Source organism: Mizuhopecten yessoensis, unplaced genomic scaffold (assembly GCF_002113885.1).
Source record: "Mizuhopecten yessoensis strain PY_sf001 unplaced genomic scaffold, ASM211388v2 scaffold2307, whole genome shotgun sequence".
In the NCBI taxonomy this organism is placed as follows: Eukaryota; Metazoa; Mollusca; class Bivalvia; order Pectinida; family Pectinidae; genus Mizuhopecten; species Mizuhopecten yessoensis.
Genome location: NW_018404481.1, coordinates 406,327 through 426,583, shown reverse-complemented (window position 1 = coordinate 426,583; position 20,257 = coordinate 406,327). Strand labels below are relative to the sequence as shown.

The 20,257-nt window shown below is 39.1% G+C and overlaps 1 protein-coding gene across 1 annotated transcript in view; it reads right to left on the bottom strand.

The window, feature by feature from the left end:
* The window catches only part of LOC110445468, a 243,428-nt gene that overhangs the window by 217,485 nt on the left and 5,686 nt on the right, over window positions 1-20,257 (bottom strand). The window lies entirely within an intron of this gene.

Genomic DNA, 20,257 nt, shown 5'->3' with positions numbered 1-20,257 from the left:
ATTTTTGTTGACCTTTGTCCATGGAAGGTCCCTGCAAAATTTCATTGAAATTGGTTCAGGGGTTTTGGAGAAGAAGTCGAAAATGTAAATTGTTTACGGACGCACGACGGACGACGGACGACGACGACGGACAAAAGGCGATCGCAATAGGTCACTTGAGACTTTGTCTCAGGTGACCTAAAAAAATCTGAGTCATTTTAATAACCAAATCATTCGTTATTCACATATATTTTTAATACTTTACAGTACGTGGCAGCCATAGTAAAATGGATGGAAATTGGTTTGTATGAAATAAATTCTTGGCAGCCATAGTAAAATGGTTGGAAATTGGTTTGTATGAAATAAATTCTTGGCAGCCATAGTAAAATGGTTGGAAATTGGTTTGTATGAAATAAATTCTTGGCAGCCATAGTAAAATGGTTGGAAATTGGTTTGTATGAAATAAATTCTTGGCAGCCATAGTAAAATGTTTGGAAATTGGTTTGTATGAAATAAATTCTATCAAAATAAGCAGTCGAAATAAAAGCTGACTGATAGCATATAAAAATTTAAGCATCATTCATAATTCATCAGAATGCCATATGTATGCGAAAAAATTTTTATGGATTACTCTGATTCATAGTGTGTTGACATTTTTCCATCCTGTCTTGTATAAATTGATAGAAAATGACGGAAATCAGTGATGGTTGCCTGTCTAGAACCTAATACAGTAATGGCGGAGAGTGACAGTATAGACTAAGTAATGGTCATCACTTGATTACACGATTAACACCAAATATATAGAGGAAACAAGCATACTGAGTATTGCTGAAGCAATACATGTCCCCTACCGGCCCCCGCAATCAATTAAGATGCAACAGTGACCTCAACCTAGATCTGAGGACCTTGAAACTTGAACTTGTCCAATATATTGAAATTTTTTACAATAATGTGAAGTTTGACTAAAATCCATGAAAGAATGAGGCACTAGGGTGCTGACAAAGATTTTCTAAAATAGTAATAGTGACCTTGTCTTGCCCCGATTACCTTGAATTTGTCCAAGATTTTTAAATTCTTTACAATAATGTGAAGTTTGATTAAAATCCAAGAAAGAATGAAGACGCTAGAGTGCTGACAAAGATTTTTCTATTTATAGTAATAGTGACATTGACTTTGATCCGATGACCTTGAAACTCGAACTTGTCAAAGATATTTGAATTCTTTATGAGTGTGGGAAGTTTGATTAAAATCCAAGAAAGAATGAAGACGCTAGAGTGCTGACAAAGATTTTCTATTTATAGTAATAGTGACCTTGACCTTGATCCGATGACCTTGAAACTCGAACTTGTCGAAGATATTTTAATTCTTTATGACTGTGTGAAGTTTGATTAAAAACCAAGAAAGAATGAAGACGCTAGAGTGCTGACAAAGTTTTTCTATTTATAGTAATAGTGACCTTGACCTTGATCCGATGACCTTGAAACTCGAACTTGTCGAAGATATTTTAATTCTTTATGACTGTGTGAAGTTTGATTAACGGACGGACGGACGGACGGACGGACGGACGGACGGACGGACGGACGGACGGACGGACGGACGGACGGACGGACGGACGGACGGACGGACGGACGGACGGACGGACGGACGGACGGACGGACGGACGGACGGACGGACGGACGGACGGACGGACGGACGGACGGACGGACGGACGGACGGACGGACGGACGGACGGACGGACGGACGGACGGACGGACGGACGGACGGACGGACGGACGGACGGACGGACGGACGGACGGACGGACGGACGGACGGACGGACGGACGGACGGACGGACGGACGGACGGACGGACGGACGGACGGACGGACGGACGGACGGACGGACGGACGGACGGACAGACGGAGCTTATGCTTTCTTTCAATCAAAGACACTGTATGCTTATTAACTACACAATTATAAAAATATTTTCATTTTCTCATATCACTTAATAGAAATTGCTATTAGCACAAGTTGATCTTCACATGAATTGTATGTACATGAAACATCCACCAGTCTTGCTGCAACTCTTTTGTTTCATGAAATATACCTGGACATGAAAGAAAAGTGGCAACATTTGCTGAATTTTGATTCATGGTTGCGGTACAAAGTTGTTAAGATGTTAGGATGGTAAACTATATTACATCAAAGCAAAAATGAGAAATTTAAAGAACAATGAAACCCCAACAGCAATCTTTTATCCCTCTACAATGGGTTTCTTCTGAAATCCTTTCTCTGCTCAGATCAAGTCTGGAACCCTGATTTCTCTACTCAATCCCTTTTAGACCCCAATTTCTCTACTCACTCCCTTCTAGACCCTGATTTCTCTACTCAGTACCTTCCAGACCCTCATGCTACTCTGGGAGTACCTTCTAGACCCTGATGTCTACTCAGTCCCTTCTAGACCCTGATGTCTACTCACTCCCTTCTAGACCCTGATTTCTCTACTCAGTCCCTTCTAGACCCTGATTTCTCTACTAAGTCCCTTCTAGACCCTGATGTCTACCGAGTACCTTCTAGACCGTGATGTCTATCCAGAACCTTCTAGACCCTGATTTCTCTACTCATTACCTTCTAGACCCTGATGGCTACTCACTCCCTTCTAGATCCTGATTTATCTACTCACTCCCTTCTAGACCCTGATTTCTCTACTCAGTCCCTTCCAGACCCTCATGCTACTCTGGGAGGACCTTCTAGACCCTGATGTCTACTCAGTACCTTCTAGACCGTGATGTCTATCCAGTACCTTCTAGACCCTGATGTCTACCCAGTACCTTCCAGACCCTGATGTCTCTACTCAGTACCTTCTAGACCCTGATATCTACCCAGTACCTTCTAGACCTTGATGTATACCCAGTACCTTCTAGACCCTGATGTCTACCCAGTACCTTCTAGACCCTGATGTCTATCCAGTACCTTCTAGACCCTGATTTCTCTACTCATTACCTTCTAGACCCTGATGTCTACTCACTCCCTTCTAGATCCTGATTTATCTACTCACTCCCTTCTAGACCCTGATTTCTCTACTCACTCCCTTTTAGAACCTGATTTCTCTGTTCAGTCCCTTCTAGACCATGATGTCTACCCAGTACCTTCTAGACCCTGATTCCTCTACTCAGTACCTTCTAGACCCTGATGTCTACCGAGTACCTTCCAGATCCTCATGTCTACCGAGTACCTTCTAGACCCTGATGTCTACCCAGTACCTTCTAGACCCTGATTTCTACCCAATACCTTCTAGACCCTGATGTCTACCCATTACCTTCTAGACCCTGATGTCTCCACTCAGTCCCTTCTAGACCATGATGTCTACCCAGTACCTTCAAACCCTGATGTCTAACCAGTACCTTCTAGACCCTGATTTCTCTACTCAGTCCCTTCTAGACCCTCATGTCTACCCAGTACCTTCCAGACCCTGATTTCTCTACTCAGTCCCTTCTAGACCCTGATTTCTCTACTCGCTCCCTTCTAGACCCTGATTTCTCTATTCAGTCACTTCTAGACCCTGATGCCTACCCAGTACCTTCCAGACCCTGATGGCTACACAGTACCTTCTAGGCCTGTTGTCTACCCATTCCCTTCTAGACCCTGATGTCTCTACTCAGTCCCTTCCAGACCCTGATGTCTACCCAGTACCTTCTAGAGCCTGATGTCTACCCAGTACCTTCTAGACCGTGATGTCTATCCAGTACCTTCTAGACCCTGATTTCTCTACTCATTACCTTCTAGACCCTGATGTCTACTCACTACCTTCTAGACCCTGATTTCTCTACTCATTACCTTCTAGACCCTGATGTCTACTCCCTACCTTCTAGACCCTGATTTCTCTACTCATTACCTTCTAGACCCTGATGTCTACTCACTACCTTCTAGACCCTGATTTATCTACTCACTCCATTCTAGACCCTGATTTCTCTACTCACTCCCTTCTAGACCCTGATGTCTCTACTCAGTCCCTTCTAGCCCCTGATTTCTCTACTCGCTCCCTTCTAGACCCTGATTTGTCTATTCAGTCCCTTCTAGACCCTGATGCCTACCCAGTCCCTTCCAGACCCTGATGTCTCTACTCAGTACCTTCCAGACCCTGATGTCTACCCAGTCCCTTCTAGACCCTGATGTCTACTCAGTCCCTTCTAGACCCTGATGTCTACCCAGTCCCTTCTAGGCCCTGATGTCTAACCAGTACCTTCTAGACCCTGACGTCTAGACAGTACCTTCTAGACCATGATGTCTACCTAGTACCTTCTAGACCCTGATGTCTACTCAGTACCTTCTAGACCCTGATTTCTCTACCCATTACCTTCTAGACCCTGATGTCTCTACTCAGTCCCTTCTAGACCCTGATTTCTCTACTCGCTCCCTTCTAGACCCTGATTTCTCTACTCAGTACCTTCTAGACCCTGATGTCTACGCGGTACCTTTTAGACCCTGATGTCTACCCAGTACCTTCTAGGCCCTGATGTCTAACCAGTACCTTCTAGACCCTGATGTCTACCCAGTACCTTCTAGGCCTGTTGTCTACCCATTACCTTCTAGACCCTGATGTCTCTACTCAGTCCCTTCTAGACCCTGATTTCTCTATTCAGTCCCTTCTAGACCCTGATGCCTACCCAGTACCTTCCAGACCCTGATGTCTACCCAGTACCTTCTAGACCCTGATGTCTACCCAGTACCTTCTAGACCCTGTTTTCTCTACTCAGTACCTTCTAGACCCTGATGTCTTCCCAGTATCTTCTAGACCCTGATGTCTCTACTTAGTACCTTCCAGACCCTGATGTCTACTCAGTGCCCTCTAGACCCGATTTCTCTACTCACTCCCTTCTAGACCCTGATATCTCTTCTCACTCCCTTCTAGACCCTGATGTCTACTCAGTCCCCTCTAGACCCTGATGTCTCTACTTAGTCCCTTCTAGACCCTGATTCATTTTTGACTCCTTATATCCCTAAGGCAATTATCATCATAAAGATTCGCAAGATGGTTTGCATTATACTTTCAAAATAAATAGTTGGAATTTTAGGAGCGAGACATGTTGCTGGTGCCAATGGATTAAAGAAAGAAATACCATTAGATTTGACAGCTGGTACATGAAGCAGTGCTTCTCATTCAAATCCATTCTTTGTCACTTGGGACCAATATTTTGTCACCAGGAATGAACTCATACCATAAACCCATTTTGACTGAATCAATTCCTGAACTATTTTCGTTTGCAGAAGAACATTGACGTGTACAGAAGCATAAGCAACATTGTTGATAGAAGACAAATACCGTAGAATGGTTTATTTACACTGAGGCTTAAATTAGAAAATTAAATTCTCCATCACATTATTGACCTGCAAAATCAAACTTTGGCAATGTTAAGGAAAGATAGAATACAGATTGCTGTTGACCTTTATAATGTGATGATTAACTCATTCACCCCTAAAGTTTCATAATGAACTATTCCAATCTTTGAATTGGAAGAGTTCAAGTGTGTCTTCAGGGCTGAATGAGTTAATAAGCTAATGTTGATGAAGTATAATACAATACAGGATAAAAAGCTAAGCCTATTTAAGACTACAGGAATGTGACAACCTGGTCAAACAACTTCATATAAAGTAATGAAAAATGGAATTAGACAGAACTGCTAAAGCAGAATTGTTTTTATTGTCCATCATCCCTGATAAAGGAAGCAGAAAGCAGTGAAATAATCCTTCTTTTATCTATCCTTTATAGGTTGACAGGAAATCCTAGGTATTCAAACTATCGCTAATGGTCACTGACCAGTATGACCTAATAAGGAGTGTGAATCTCTTTACCTCGGCATTACCCGAGTGCAGGCGGACATTTATATACCGTATAGCCAATACATGTCTTTCCCTGTCCGCATCACAACAGCTAGATCCATTCCCCTCAAATTCAATTGTCATACATAATACCAGATAATGCCACATTTGGAAATCCAACACAAGCAGTTTTAACGTAATAAAAGTGTAAGTTATATTTCCAGTGGTATATCGTACATTCGTACAAACATTGTGTGTATTGCATTACTCTAAGTGACTTCACAGAATCTATACTGGGCATGTGCCTACTTGTATTTATATATCTATAAAACTCAAATAATCAATGCTTCACCAGATATTGTGTAAATATATACAAAAAGCATAATATTTACTGAATATCCAGAAAAAATAGGTAATTATATTAAAATAGAATCAATACTCCAGCAGAGCAGCCCTCACTGGTAATTGTAATGAACGGTGTATGCATGTCGGCAAGTGGATTTATTGTCGGGCTGTGTCCTTCGCCAATACTATATGTCCATATAGAGGTGGCAATCATCTAGTGCTGATCGCTATGCTGTGGGTAGAAGTCTGTGAATTATTCAATATTGGTTCACAAAATATTTTTTGTCTGTTTTCACGCTAATATCTAGATTGTAACAAACCTACCGCTAATTGATCAACAACCCATTTAGGATAGAAATCAGACACACGGGGATGGATCTCGGCTAAAACAGATGTATTTTAAGCTCTCCTCTGTATCCTACCACAGAACCCATACATTTATTCTATGAGGCAGGTTAAGTATATAGCCAAATACATCCCCGGTAACAGGTCTTGAAGTTTAAGTTTTGCAGTTACTTAAGTTTAAGTGCCAATTCAGATTTGACAAAGACAAAACAAACCTTGAATTTAAGTCTTTATGGCGTAGATACCTGCTCCATTGCAGGTAAAACGCTGAAGAATTCTTCACTTTCTAATTACGTCTTGGATATAACTGTCGTACTGGGCAACGAAGGGAACTTAACCACTGATCAGTGTATACGTAGCTCAGTTAGTTAAGCGACCGCAATGCCATTGGAGGTCCAGGGTTCGGTCTGGCATCAATGTCGTTTTACACTTAGAACATGGCAGTATATTTCAAATAACTAGGATACATATTTTAGGAGATGGCAATATTTAAGATTTAGAGCGGAGACATCTCAGAGACGATTGCAGCTAGCCGTAGTAACAACAGGTTGCCTTGCTGTGGCCATGGTAATCTACGATGCCTTCTGACCGTATAAGAATGATATTGGTGATATTGGTGTCACAGACGCCAGCTTTATAGCTTTAATAAGCCGGTGAAATTGAGTCGTTAAAGCCAATCAACCCTGATTTGTTAGCACATCTAACCTTCGCCAATCTCACACAATCCAACGAAATTTACACACAAAGGAGAACTTTCCATGGCAATGACGTTTTAGTAATTCGCCTGTGCTGAGAAATGTACAGGTGTAAGGCCAAGTTTATTCCACTCCGGCGTAAGATGACAGTGTTAACCCAATAAGGAATGACGTAAGGATAGGTTTACTCTGATCAATAATGGTTACCACCAAAGGTTTATAACTAGAACCGTTATATATCTAGAGGCTAACTTACGGCGCCAACACATACACCATCGTACCCATTATATTTGCTGTCCCTCATGCCTTCTTATTCTCCTTATATTAATTTAGTTTCGTAACACTGGCTATTCAGAGCGAGATATAAAGTTATTATTCAAAGTCAATACGGACAATATTGAAATTAAATGAAACTACAATTTCAGTAGAATTTCTTCAAATTTTGTAGTTATATTTATTGCTTTAAAGCAAAGAAAAATTTCTGCCACAAAAAAAATATAGGTTGTCAGTATTTTAAGGATTTTAAATGGAAATTTATGTAAAAAGGAATGAATTTTGAAAAAAAAATGAAAGACACAATATTTTTACAAAATAATGTCAATAAAAATGATACTGACATATATTAGTATTGCATTAATGTATATCAATTTAATAAATGCTGAAATTGTGAAAAAAAAGAAAAAAATTAAAAAAAAACATGACCCATCAACTATAAGCGATATGACGTACATATCTCAATAAAGTTTCTTAATGAAATCTTGAGGCAATCACAAGTCATTGGCCAGACTGTTTGACCTTTGACTTCTCTGCCCCAAGGACGAATCACCATCCAAGTTATGGGTTTAAGGAGCCATCAACAAACCAATAGTTAACCAGTAATGAGTTACCAATAAACGAAGGAATTATCCTAACCCAACATTATTCCAACCCAATATAAGTGGTATACCCTAATCTGCTTAACCTGTCGTTAATCACAGGCGCCAAGATTCTAAATTACAAACCATTCGCTGGTCAAAATTTGGAGCCTGCTGTGATTATGGTAAGTTTTATAGGACTTTTATATCCTTCCCGTCATTTTTTTCCCTTCAAAGAGTGGTTAAGCCTTATGTAAATGTAACGAAGTGTCACTGAGCAGTCAGTCTCTAGTACAATATCCAATTACAGTAATACACGTTTCCTCTGAATGTGTGACCTTGCATGAGAAGAATTTACACACATTACCACCATCAACCAGACCACACAACGATAAAGAACCTAGCTATCACTGTCAAAAATACGTTGAAAAATCATATTTTTTATGTTCTGGTTCATGGTCAGTATCTATAAGGATTGATCAGATTTTTTTGTGCAAATCGGTTGCATACATATTTCATGGTAAATATTTATGTCACCGATTTGTGTTCATACTGCCATGAACATTGAAAAACTGCCATTCAATTGTTACATTTACATTCTAATTTTTTAGCTATTGTTGACCTAAATATAGATATTCCCTTATATTTTCGATATTGAAGTGTCTGTGTTGTCAGTACAAACAATATTCCTCGAACAGCCTATTCAAGGCCAGAGAAGCTTCAAAGGGACACTGATCAAACCGTGTTCATAGCTCTATGAAGGCAATTTCTTCTGGTAAACTTGTAGTGAAAATGTAAATACTAGAAAACAAAAACCAGGAAAACACATTAGTTCCATGTATTTGCTTCATGTAGAAATTCTTGTTACTAGGAGACCTTAAGGATCTGTGCCCAACTGTACTTCTTCCTCGGGAATATGAACTCCCCTTTTTGTTTTGGATATAACTATAGTAATAATAATAATAATAACTTGAGGTTCTTATATACCGCTTTATCACAACCTAGTTCATAGGTTATCTCAAAGCGGTTCACGAATTGTTATCCGTGGTTATAGGGCCTTTGCAACCAACCAATATCTTTCTCAGCTCCCTGGGGAGCATAAACAGTCGGTACTGCCATTTCGGCGCTCACAGCTAGCATTCAACAATTCTAGTACTGCCCAACCACATACTCATTTACACCTGAGTAGACTTGAACAAGCGGAGTGAAGTATCTTGCTCAAAGATACAACACAGTGCCGTGCCGTGACTCGAACCGGCAACCCCTGGTCACGAGCCCGGCGTCCTACCACTAGACTACTGTGCTTCCTAGTGCGACTGGGTCAGAGAAGTATAGTTGACCGAGTTAGCTTAGTTAATTAGAGGTACAGTACAATGATTGGAGGTCCAATGTTTGAACCCTAATACCCGTTACAATTTTTCACACTCCGACGGTACAGTAAAACACATTTAGTATGAACATGCTTAATGTGATTTCATGGGTATTGCAAATTGATCCTGATTCCCCAGCTCATCCCCCTCTTACTTCTATGTAATTATATGATCATATCGCGATTTTTTTTTGTTGCAAATTATTTTCTACTACGAAGCAAATCAGCGGTCCCCTCAGGTGAGATTCAGTGTTATTTAAACACTGCAGTACAAACCTAATTTTCGAAATCGGAAGTCGCACTCCAGACCGCAGAGATCTCGACCATGGTCAACGAGAGGCGCCCAAGGTACAGCTGTCAGGTATAGCCTTTCCGATGTTTCAAGTTACAGCTTAAATCAATATCAGACTTGTTCAAACGAGCACCTTGCGGTGAGCATTGTATTGCATATAACAAATGTTGAGAAATATATTTTCATAAAGCGATGTTTTTAAAAAATAACATATAAAAATTTGCTATAAACATAGTTTTTTTTTTTTAGAATGATTTATCAAAGCTTGCTTGTAGGAAAAAAGATTCAGTGCATATAGTTACAATTTTTTAGCAATGGTACAAGGATCCTTAATTTTGATGTCACAATGATAAATGACCACAATCTGATTGAACCATGAAATTCAACGACAATGAATAGGAATAACCCACTAATACTTTGGTTCTTACAGAGCCAATGACAGGCATAAATATGATAAATCCTCTTTTAACAGAAAGGCCAGGGTAAGCTCAGGGTCGACTTGAGCCTCATTATCTACACTACCGATCAGATCAATAGGTGGTCTATGCATAAAAAATTTGACAGGATTCTTGTATACATGAAAGGGTTAAAAAAGATAGGAAAATTACAAATAACACTATTGTGTTGGTTGGATGGTAAAGTGGATAGCACACTTGCCTTTCACAAAGGCGACCGGGGTTTGATTCCCCGATCGGACGTGAAAAGGTATGGAGTCACCTGCCCGACCACATAGGTTTTCTGCGGGTACTCTGGTTTCCTCCCACAATAAGACCCCCACCCTCTGCACGCTAACATCTGAGCCAACAAGAGTGATTAAATGTCAGTTGAAAAAACTTGTTTCATAATTGTTTTAAAAATAAATAAAGTTTACATAACACTATTAATGTTTCGATTACGCAACTGTGTCGACTATAGGTCAGTAACGCCAATAAAATGATTAATCGAATACAGAGTTCATGGTCGATTTAAGTCGAAATAACTTTGTGCAGATATTATGGAGTTTTTTGTAAAACTATTCATGATCACACGCACTAAACTTCTTGCAGGATACCAACAGGAGTTACAAGCCAGAAGTCTCCAATATCTATTTCCAATGACTTAATTGAATTTCCATGCCTGCTCATGGCCTCTTAGGACTATACAAACTACAGATTGGGTGTTTGAAGGGAAGTGATTTTTTACAACTGGCGTCTCGTTTTTTATTTGCGTAAGTGACTCACAACGATGTTTGGAGAAATTTACAATGAATTTCTATAAAACTATTAATAATCGATCATTAGTTATTTAATGGTAACCAATGTTCGATCATAAAATTTCAACCCATTCCCAACACTATATATATAACACCGTTATTTATTTGCCTGGTGTCTGTGATATTGTAGCTTACTTTGAAACATGCACAAACATCTGACATTGACATGTGACACTTGAATTATCAGAAAAACTAGAAAACCTCTGTAAGACATAAACCTCCCCATACTGGACATTTGTATAAACTTTGATGAAAAACTCTGTCAAGAAATGATATCAGGAGAGCTGATACAACAAATCGCAACAGGACATACTATATATGGGTAACACTATTTGCCCCCCATTTTTTTTGGGGGGGGGGGGGGGGGGGCATAAAAAAATCTTTTGACATCGTGAAATATGACGTCATTTTAATTAAAACAATTCTACTACACATAGGAATAGGATCTTTGTAAATTTATATTCATGTTCTTAAGATTGATACAAAGAAAATTATAGGTTGCGGGCCATTTCAGGGGTAATACGTTTTAAAAATTGTTCCCAGTAATTTAGAAGAAACATGTAAATATCGTGAAAGCTAGGTAGTATAGAGGATATGATCTCTTCTTACAACTATAATGGAGAGGTCTGGGGATGAAATTCCCATGGTGGAGATATTTTAATAACAAGAGGCCCAATGAGCCTGCATCGGGCACCTGGTATTAATCTCACAATTGTAACCTTAAAAGTGGACTAAAATAAAGCTACAGACAAAATATCAGTGTCTTGACTTCAGAAGAATCTGTTAAACGATTAAAACACATTTGACCCCTGTGACCTTGAAAGTCAAACATGGACATTTAAAGTTGAACAAACTTCATAGCCCTTCCTACCAGAATGCAACTTTCCAAAAATCACCACCTTATACCTTTTGTTTATTGAGAAGATGACCTTTAAAGATGTATGCACTATGGACCAGATGTGACCATGAAAGTGTGTCAAGGTCAATTCAGAAGTCTTTAAAGATTTCAACATTTTTGTGACCTTGAATATGGGCAAAAGTCATTAATTTGAACAAACTTCGTAGGCCTTCATGCCAACATCCTTCTGGCCCAATATCATCACCTTGGACCTTTTGGTTATACAGGAGAAGTCGTTTAAAGGTTTTCAAGACAATTGACCCCTGTGACCTTGAGTATGGACGAAGGTCATTCATTTGAAAAAAAACTTCGTAGCCATTCATGCCAACATCCTTCTGGCCAAATATCATCATCCTTGACCTTTTGGTTATACAGAAGAAGTTGTTTAAAGGTTTTTAAGACAATAGACCCATGTGACCTTGAATATGAGTGAAGGTCATTCATTTGAACAAACTTGGTAGCCCTTCATGGCAGCATGCTACTGGCCAAATATCATTACCCTAGGCCTCTTGGTTATTCATTCAGAAGAAGTTGTTTAAAGGTTTTAAACGTATTTGACCCCTGTGACCTTGAATATTAATCAAGGTCATTCATTTGAACAAACTTGGTAGCCCTTCATCCCAGCATGCTTCTGGCCAAATATCATCACCGTAGGCCATTTGGTTACTGAGGAGAAGTTGTTTAAAGTAAAAAGGAAATTAAAATGAATACTATTTTTTCACATATAAATCTTTTTCTACAGTAGATGGGCAAACCTAACTCTTCTTTGTTGGAGATACAACCTATGTACAGAGCACCGAGACACTCTAACCTAAATTATCATTCTGATCAGCAGGAGAATTTCTCCTACCGTAACACAGTCGCAAATGTCGTTGTATCACGGAAATATACAGTTACTATGAAGTCATTGTGGTCTGGTTTAGTATTTATGTGGTTTTCTTCTTTGGTGGTTCCCGTCCCCCCAACCCCCCACCCCACCCCAAAACCCCACAATACATTAGTGGTTAATTAGTACATTATCTAGAAATCTGTTACATTCACAATGGCTGTGTCATTTTGTGTCGCAATTACGAGAGTAACAGAAAAAGCCAATCATTATTAAGTTCATGGATAAAATGGAAATTCTCTTTGATAGTGTAGAATTTCTCTATCACCCATACCTTCTACCTTCTAATGATAGACACCTGAAGCATTTCTTTTGATAGATTTGTGCTCTAACTTTAATAAAGCAGACATTATGATGTCACACTTTAAACATTTTCATTAATTCTACAGTTGTCGGACAGTCAAATAAAAACCAAAGTAATGTACCATCCCAACGGTAACAGAAGTTGTTCACCTTGGTAACATCAGATAATCAACATTAGTACAGTAAAACCTCGTTATACCGCCACCTCTGTGATTTTGGCTGTATAACTAGTTTCGCGGTATATCAGGTTTACAGTTATAACCCAAGTGTTCACACATAAACTGAACTTATACTTTAAAAAAAATTGTAATTTAATGTATCAAATTGTTGAGCGTGCAAAACATACAGCCGATTACCTGGTCAGTCGGCAGTCATGTGTAACAATACAATGTGCACACGTACGTAACATTCCTATCATCAGCATATACATGTACTTGACTCAAATTGGCGGTATTAAACGAGGTCAAAATAGTGTGATTTTAACCATTTGTTTTGAGAATATGATGGCGATGGCAGTATACAGGTTAATGGTGTTACAACGGGTGCATTAACATTGGGGAAATCCGTTCTGAGTAAATTAATGGCAGAATGCGGGTTTTGCGGTTTAACGGGTGGCATTACAACGGGGTTTTACTGTAGATGTATCATCGAACTTCATCACAATAGTCCAAAATGTTCAACATACTAATTGAGGCTTATGTATATTGTTTCACTCACTACTAGTCAAGCCTCGATGGACTAGCTTGCAACATTAACTTGAACAGTGTGTGTATATGCATATGTACGTCAGGGACCATCATGATCAGTAGGGGTTTCATATAGGAACATCGACCACATACATGACCAGGGCCTGAGCGGTCAATGAATGAGAGTGACCGGTCACGTGTTACCTATAACCACTGTCTGATTGGCTTAGAGAATTCCCGATAGTTAGAGCCACTTTTTTCCAGCGCCCGGAGCTAAATGACCAGTCTCATAAGTTCTATCTTTTGGGTTTAATTTTTGCATTACAACATACATGGACCCTCACATGTTCACCCTCACATGTTCACAAACCATCACATGCCCATCATCACACCCTCATCTTCGACTATCACATGCCCTCACATGTTCATCATCACACCCTCGCAATTGTTCATCATCACATACCCTCACACGCTCATCATCATACCTCACATGATTATCATCACATAGCCTCACATGTTCATCATCACACCCTCACATCTTCACCATCATACCCTCACATCTTCATCACATCTTCATCACCATCACACCCTCACAATCAAATCCTCACATGTTCACAACCTTACCCTTACATGTACAACATTAACCGTCACATGTCACCATGGCAGTCCACTGGGGTTCACTGTAGTTCTGTCTGTAATACGTTTTCTTCGCCACCAAATTATACCATTCCTCAGTTCTATAGGTTTTAGGTATATAGGTATGGTTAGATAGTTGTGGACCCAGGTGGTATGACACTACTGTACACCAGACAAATATATCACCACTGGTCAGAAACAAGACCTCATGTTTCAGCAGAAGTCATTGGAAATTTCCTTTTAGACCTAATCACTTGGTGTTTTTTTGAATCAAAAGAACTTAATATACATATATATATATATATCGTTATAAACAACCTGATCTGCTGACATTTACCAGATTTCCTGCTATTCCCGTCAGTTTCAAACAATCACTTTCTACTCTGAACAGGATCTCAAGGTAAGTTTGGAACAATCCCAAGATACTTCAGTTTTGAAATAAGGGAAGCTTCATAAATCTTTAATGTATTTTATTGTTAAGTAAGGCATATGCATTCTAATTTAATACTTTTCTGAAATTTCATTCACCCATCCTAATCATATGATCTGCAAGTAATTTCCAAAATTAAAATAAATGATTTGAAAAAAATTTGGCTCCCTTACATAACACTGGGTAAAGAGATAGCTGGTAGGTTTATTAGAGAGACAATTAGTGGTATTTATTCTGTTTAAATGCCAGGTAGCTGTTAAATGTTCACTACACTCCTTCAGCCTGACCTAGTTTTCATGCAAAAAAACCCATCTCATTCCAAAGAGGAAAAGGTTAACGCATTAACAAAGAAAAATATCAAAATTGAAAAGAAGAAACAGGTTATTTATGAGTCTGACACAGGAGAGCTCTTCAGTTCAGGAGATAAAAAAGGCTTATATTACAAAACAAAGAACATCAATTCAAATACTTAAGAAAGAAGTAATAAGATTCTAGACAAGAAAAGAACAGCCAATCAAAAAGGAGAAAGAAATTAATGTAACGCTACTTAATCCTTAATCAAAACAAAGAAGAAAAGATTACGCAGGAAGAATATAAAAAGTAGCAAGAAAGAAATGTTCATGTCATTCAACTAAAGCATCCCATCAAAATTAAGATGGACATAATATGGGAAATTCCTTCCTACTGTGTGATTGGATGTGTCTCTCATGTAATGTCTTCATCATTTTGATTGGATGATTCAGATTAGAAACATTTAATTCCTTCTTTCTTTGTGATTCGATGTAATTATTGGAGGCACGGTAGTCTAGTAGTATGATGCCAGGCTCGTGACCAAAGGGTTGCGGGTTCGGGTCACGGCACGGCACTGTGTTGTATCTTTGCGCAAGATACTTTACTCCGCTTGTTCCAGTCTACTCAGCTGTAAACGAGTATGTACTGGTTGGGCAGTGCTAGAATTGTTGAATGCTAGCTGTTAGCGCCGAAATGGCAGCTCCCACCGTATGCTCCCAGGGAGGTGAGAAAGGTATTGGCTGGTTGCAGAGGCCCTATATATAACCACGGATAATAATGTGTGAACCGCTTTGAGACGACCTACAAACTAGGTTGTGATAAAGCGGTATATAAGAACCTCTAATTTTTATTATCATTATTATGAGTTCCGCAGGTAATGTGTTCTTCATTTTGATTGGATGCTTTAGGCGAGAAACTAAATCATCCTATCAAAGTGAAGAAGGCATATCATGAGAAAAACGCTCTCGGAGAGTAGCAAGGCATCAAATGTTATACAACGAAACATCCACAAAAGCATCCAATCAAAATGCAGAGAAAACACTCAATCAAATTGAAGGAAAATACTCAACGTCTGATTTTATTTTGATCAATTGGCAAACTGTCTCGTAAAGATTTGTTACTTCAATTTCTGATGCAAATTTCTCACCATTAAGATTGAGAGCTGTGAAACAAAACCCTCCTATCAACATTGTACATGCAGAAACATTTGACAAATCACAGCACGGTTTTTTTCTCAAATCAACTACATTTTCTATGGATTAGGCCATAGAATTTCTCCCTCGTGATCCATTGTAATGGGCTGCAAAAATCGACAAAACAATTACAGCACTGTTCGACTTTTCAAATATTCAAAAAAGTCCCCGGAATGTGGAAGAATATACGTGGTAATTAGTCCACAACCTGAGTCCTTGATAATAAATGTAATGTGATACCCACAACCTCTTTCAAAGGGTATATGTAACGGTGGTGGATCCAGGTTTTTTTGGGGGGCTTCCACTCTGAGAATTTTCTTTAAAAATCATGTATTTTCACCATTTTCCTCAATTTTCCCAACTTGGAACCCCCCTAGAAATCTCCCCAGATAGGTCTCTGGATCCGCCACTGTGTAACGTTAACCCTGTCCTAAATACTGTATACCGGATAATTTTTTATGATAGTTTAAGTGTTATTTTCACATTTTTCCCCAGAAGAATTCATTTGCAATTTTAACACTGTATCAAGAATTTGAAATTCCACCCATTATTGTAGTTTCTGGATCTTCATTAAAGACAAACAGTATTACAAAGTATATCATACAGTTTGCTTCATGGACAATTAAAATGTTGCAGTCCATTAAAATTACGTTCAATAGTATAAATACAGTTTACTACAGTGCATTAACATTTTATTACTGGCCCATTAAATGATTTCATTGTTTTAAAAACCACAGCTGTGTTTAAACAAAGGCCACAGCATTACTATAGGTTAACAGCAAAATAAAAAGATTTAATCCATTCAACCCTAAAGTCACATTTGAACCATACCAAATCAAAGACTGGGCACGTCCAGTTTAAACATGTAGGGGTGAATGAGTTAAACATTTCACTGTGTGAAATATCACAGACCTATACCTCTTTTCTGGGCATTTTACATTTGGCAGCCCAAATTCATAGCTGTATATATAGTACAAGAGGCCCATAGGGCCTGTAGCGCTCACCTGGATATCTAAGCAATCATGGCAAAATATCCTCCAAACGAGTTCCAAGGGAATATGCCAGACCCCAAGGCCAATCCTTATAGCATATATATCTGTATTCGATTTTTCATGCCCAACAATTTTATGTATGGTTATTGGGTGGTGATCTCAACTGTTTCCAAGCTGTGACTCAGAAACTAGGTCCCTACGGTTGTGGCCAGACCCCTGGGTCAATTCTAATATCATGACTGCATTTGTCTCTCTTTGCCCAGCATTTGTATATATAGTTTTGGGGTGGGGATCTCAACCGTTTCAAAGTTATGACCCAGGGGTTAAGTCTGCAAGGGTGGGGCAAACCATAGGGTCAATTCTAATATCATGACAGCATTCGTCTCTTTATGCAAAACAATTGTATATATAGTTTTGGGGTGGGGATCTTAACCATTTCGAAGATATGACCCAGGGGTTAAGTCTCCAAGGGTGGGGCAGTCCCCAAGACCATCCTGGAAGCATATGTGCATTCATCTCTTTATACTCAGCAATTGTCTATATGGTTATAGGGTGGGGATCTCAAGTGTTTCCAAGCTGTGACTAAGAAACTAGGTCCCTAGGAGTTCGGTCAGATCCCAGGGTCTATTCCAAGGTCGTGACTGCATTCGTCTCTTTATGCCTAGCATTTGTATATATAGTTTTGGGGTGGGGATCTCAACCATTTAAAAGTTATGGCCCAAGGACTATGTTTCCAAGGGTGGGGCGAAACCCTAGGGCCATCCTGGAAGCAAATGTGCATTCTTCTCTTTATACTCAGCAATTGTATACATTGTATGTGGTTATATGGTGGGGATGTCAACAATTTCCAAGCAATAAACTTTTTTTGGCCCCACCCCTTAGCTCAGGGGGTCAGCCCACCATTTGTACAATTTTGAATCCCTGCCTCCCATGAATGCTTCCGACCAAATATGATCGATATCCATAGCATAGTTCTACAGAAGAAGTCGTTTATAGCAATATAGCCAAATTGCCCTCTTTTGGCCCCGCCCTCAGCCCCCTGGAGGGTCAGCCCAACCATTTGTACAATTTTGAATCCCTGCATCCGTTGAATGCTTTTGATTAAATATGTTTGATATCCAGTGCATAGTTCTACAGAAGAAGCCGTTTGTAGAAATATAGCCAAATTACCCCTTTTGGGCCCCGCCCCTCAGCCCCCTGGGGGGTCAGCTCCACCATTTGTACAATTTTGTATCCCCACCACCTAGGGATGCTTCCAGTCAAATTCAATTAAATTCCAATCGTTGGTTAAGAAGAAGAAGTCGTTTAAAGAAATTGTTGACGGACGGACGACGGACGCCATGGTATGGCATAAGCTGTCAAGGTCCTTCTATCCAGGTAATAGATAATATCTACAACATATTTTATTCAAGATCATCTTGTTCTGTATAAAAGACTAATACATTCTGTTTCAATTTTAAAGAAACACTTCCCATGTTAGGAACAATGACTTGCCCTGTTCCTTTTAGAGTTCAAAGATCAAGGTCACAGTGATTTGGTACTTCAAAATGTGTTCCTATCACTATGTTTAGCAAATTAAAAATCTTTTATGGCATATTGCCATATTTCAATTCAATTTGCCAGCAATAAAAATAAAACTGCAATGATCGCCATTTTTTTTTATGCATCATTATGCAAATCAATAAAATGAATCCATCTCTTTTCAAAAGATTTTTAATTTGGTAAACATAGTGATAAGAACACATTTTGAAGTACCAAATCACTGTGACCTTGATCTTTGAACTCTAAAATGAATAGGGCAAGTCATTGTTCGTGTGTTTAACCTTTCCACAACAAAATAATTTGATTTTGTGTTCCTAAAGAAATTTTATGGCCCACAATGTATTTGGAATCACCAAGTCACAAAAGGCTTGACTTTTGAACACCACAATGAATGGGCCTCTGGGTCCATGCCTTGGTAAAGATTTCTAGTTCCAGATAAAAGGAACCGAATGTCTGGCACCCGTCAAATCACTGTAAACAGCATTTATGCTTCACTTTTGAGAAAACAATGTATATTCCAAGTTTAAAAAGAGTGGTAGGCGAAAAAGGGCAAATGTTCTCTGCAGACTGCCTTTGTAAGTTTGTAAATTTAAAGGTTTCCTGGCTCTTGCATACATGTTGGTAAAATGTCTAGATCGGTTAAGGTTGGCAAAACATGAGGCAAAATCTGTCCAGAATACATTTTTAAGTTTTGAGTCAGAAAGACCTTGACCTTTAAGACCCCAAAATGAACAGGATTAAAAAGTATTTTGAGAGAGGCTTTTTAAAACCTACAAATGACTCTGTCCACTGATAAATTGAGACAATGGAATGGAGAGAAGGACAGAGTGTAGTAAATGATACCTCAAAAACTTATGTGAAATAACAGTTCTGTGTCAACTCATTCACCCCTACATATCAAAACTGGACTTGTCCAGTCTATGATTGGGTAAAGTTCAATTGTGACTGTAGGGGTGAATGGGTTAACAACATATTTCAAGGTTAAGCAATGCCAAATTGAGTCCGATCTTGGCACTTTTAAATTTCACACTGTTGGGAACAGCCTCAGTCTGATTCTGGCTGTACAAATTACTTTAAAGATCCCTGTCCCACTGAACTGTGGTGTTTGGCATATATATACAGTAACCTCCCCCTAATTTGGTTTTCTATAAAATTGCAGCAAAGTTGGGCCTGGATACTTCCATGGACTAGATAGCTCAGTCAGTAGAAGGATGGTATAAAGAATCTCGGATTATCTGAAGTCTAGGGTTCAAATCCCAGACTAGCAAAACTGAATTTTTACACACAAGTCATGTAACATTGTTGATTATAATTTGTTTATTCTGTCATAAAAGGCCTGTGAGGTATGGTTTTCTTTTCAGAAATGATTAATCAAAGCCAGAGTCATGCTGGAAAAACAGTTTCTGATGTGTAGTTATACAGTTTTTAGCAGTGGAACGGGGGGGGGTGATACAAACAAATTTGATAAAATC